We start from the raw sequence: 3,165 nt of genomic DNA on the forward strand, positions 1-3,165 counted from the left end.
TCCGTCTCAAAAAAAAAAAATAAAAAATAAATAATAATAATAATAAAAAAATAAATTAAAAAAAAAAATTAAAAAAAAAAGAACTGTGGTCTTAAATCTAATTGTTAAAATATTGAGTTCCGTCCACGCTTGTCTTTGAAATCATTAATAATCACTATTCAGACCCTCCTATAGAAAGGAACATAAACACTGTTCAAATGTTCTAAGAACATAGAATATAAAAGCCCAAAAACAGATCCAAGTGCTCATGAAAATCTAGTTTATAACAAAGGTGAAAGTTAAACCATTAAGACACAGATGGACTAAATAAATGGTTCTAGAACAAATCATTAGTAATCTGGAAAACATAAAACAAGTTATGTATCTTACTTCATACATAAACTCCAAATGTATCAGAAATCAAAATTTAAAATAAGAAATCAAGGCATAGTGGCTCACACTTGTAATCCCAGCACTTTGGGAATATAAGGTGGGTGGATCACTTGGGCTCAGGAGTCCAAAATCAACTGGGACAACATGGTGAAACACCATCTCTACAAAAAATACAAAAATTAGTCGGGTGTGGTGACATGCGCCTGTGATCCCAGCTACTTGGGTGGCGAATGTGGGAGGATCACTTGAGCCCAAGAGGTCAAGGATATAGTGAACCATGACTGCATCACTGCACTCCAGCCTGGGTGAGAAAGTGAGACTTTTTTTTTTAAAGAAAAAAAAAGGAGAAAATACAGGTAATTCCTCTAAAACCTAGGTGTAGAAAAAAGTTTTCAATTATCCCAAATCTAGACACAATTAAAGAAAAAAAATTGATAAATTTGTCTACAGAAAAATAAAAATCTTTTGCATGGCAAATACCTTAAACTAAGTCAAGACCATTGAAAAACTGGAATAAAATTATTTGCAACATTTATATCAGATAAAAGGCTATGATCACTAATTTTAAAAAACTCTTAAAAATTAATGGAAAATTATATCTCATAGTACAACACACCAAAAATGTGAATATTATATGTGAATTTTGAAAAAGATGTTCAATGTCATTCATAATTATAAAACTGAAATTAGGTTGGGCATGCTGGCTTACCCTGTAATCCCAGCACTATGAGATGCTGAGGCAGGTGGATCACTAGAAGTCAGTAGTTCAAGACCAGCCTGGCTAACACAGCAAAACCTCATCTCTACTAAAAATACAATTAGCTGGGTGTGGTGGTGCACACCTGTAGTCCCAGCTACTCGGGAGGCTAAGGTGGGAGAATTACTTGAACCTGGGAGACTGAAGTTGCTGTGAGCCGAGATCGTACCATTGCACTCCAGCCTGGGCAACAGAGCAAGACCCTATCTCAAAGACAGACAGACAGACACATAGATAGATAGATAGATAGATAGACAGACAGACAGACAGATAAAGTGAAATTAAAACTATGCTGAAATACCACGGTCTTATCTATCTGGTAAAAATTTAGAATTATGACTATATATTCTGTTAAGAAAGGCTATGAGAAAATAGGTATTCATACATTTTTAGTAAGAATGCAACATTTCCTTTAAGAAAGGGATTTGGCAATATCTTATAAAATTACATATGCAGTCAACATCACTGATCATTTAGGGAAATGCAAATCAAAACCACAATGAGATACCATTTCATATCCATTAGGAGGATGACTGGTGCCACTGCACTCCAGCCTGGCGACAAAGCCAGACTCCATCTCAAAAAAGAAACGCAATATTGTACACATTAAGGGAATGTGTACTGTTCAAAAAGGGATACCCCACAAACATTACCACAGCAAAACTGGAAGAGCTTACACTGTTACCCAGCATGTTGTTGGCACTATTGTAAACAAATAAAGGCAAAATTCTGGTCAAGAGAATTAATGTGCACACTGAGTACATCAAGCACTCTAAGAGCCAAGACAGCTTCTGAAATGCATGTAAGAAGATGATCAGAAAAAGAAGGAAGCCAAAGAGAAAGGTACTTGTGTTCAGCTGAAGCACCAGCCTACTCCACCCAGTGAAGCACACTGTGTGAGAACCAATGGGAAGGAGCCTGAGCTGCTGGAGCCTCTTCTCTATGAATCCATGGCATGATAGGTGTAAAAAAATAAAAGACCTCTGGACTGCAAAATTCTTTCTCTTCATTGAGTAGACAAGTATGGTGTCCTTTCCCTCAAAGAAATAATTAAAGCAAATTTTAATTGTGTCCTAACCTATCGTGTAATGTCTTTACTGTTCAGATTTAGTGTTTTTCTTGCTGAAAGATGTGAGGTGGCTTATTGTGCAACAATTTACTCAACTTGTTAAAACAAACAAACAAACATGTTATTTATGAAATACTCATACTGGTTTGAAGATAGTCCGTCTAAATAATCATTTTAAAAAATTACAAAATATAAAAAAACAGGATGGGCACAGTGGAACATGCCTGCAATTCCAGCACTTTGGGAGGCCAAGGTGCATGGATCACTTGAGACCAGGAGTTCAAGACCAGCCTGGCCAACACAGTGACATCCCATCTCTACAAAAAATACAAAAATTAGCTGGGTGTGGTGGCATGCTACACGGGAGGCTGAGATGGGAGGATCACTTGACCTGGTGGGGGCCGAGGTGGCAATGAGCCAAGAAAACACCACTGCACTCTCACCTGGACAACAGAGTAGCACCGTGTCTCAAAAATAATAATAATAGACAAACAAACAAACAATAATGGAAACAGGGCTCCTTTAGAGAAACGGCTGATTCCAGAGCACAGCCAGGGGAACTATGAGATGAGTCTGGAACACTTTGCTATGCCAGAAAGTAATGAAGTATTCAAAGAATAATGAGGACATAACAAAAGGTCACAGAAAGGGGTTCCCACTAGCCAATATGCAATTATTTGAGTATCAAAATAAATAACGAGGCCAGGTACGGTGGCTCCCGCCTGTAATACTAGCACTTTGAGAGGCCAAGGTGGGCAGATCACCTGAGGTCAGGAGTTCAAGACCAAACTGGCTAACATGGCGAAACCACGTCTCTACTAAAAATACAAAAAAATTAGAGGGCCGCCAGGTGCGGTGGCTCACGCCTGTAATCCCGGCACTTTGGGAGGCCAAGGTGGGTGGATCACCTGAGGTCAGGAGTTCAAGACCAGCCTGGCCATCATGGTGAAACCCCATCTTAAAAAAA

At 38.4% G+C, this 3,165-nt stretch overlaps 1 protein-coding gene across 1 annotated transcript in view; it reads right to left on the bottom strand.

Moving 5' to 3' along the window:
- The window catches only part of ALDH9A1 (aldehyde dehydrogenase 9 family member A1), a 24,639-nt gene that overhangs the window by 8,444 nt on the left and 13,030 nt on the right, over window positions 1-3,165 (bottom strand). The gene's annotated exons all lie outside the window — the stretch shown is intronic.

Source organism: Cebus imitator, unplaced genomic scaffold (genome assembly GCF_001604975.1).
Source record: "Cebus imitator isolate Cc_AM_T3 unplaced genomic scaffold, Cebus_imitator-1.0 Scaffold84, whole genome shotgun sequence".
Lineage (NCBI taxonomy): Eukaryota > Metazoa > Chordata > Mammalia > Primates > Cebidae > Cebus > Cebus imitator.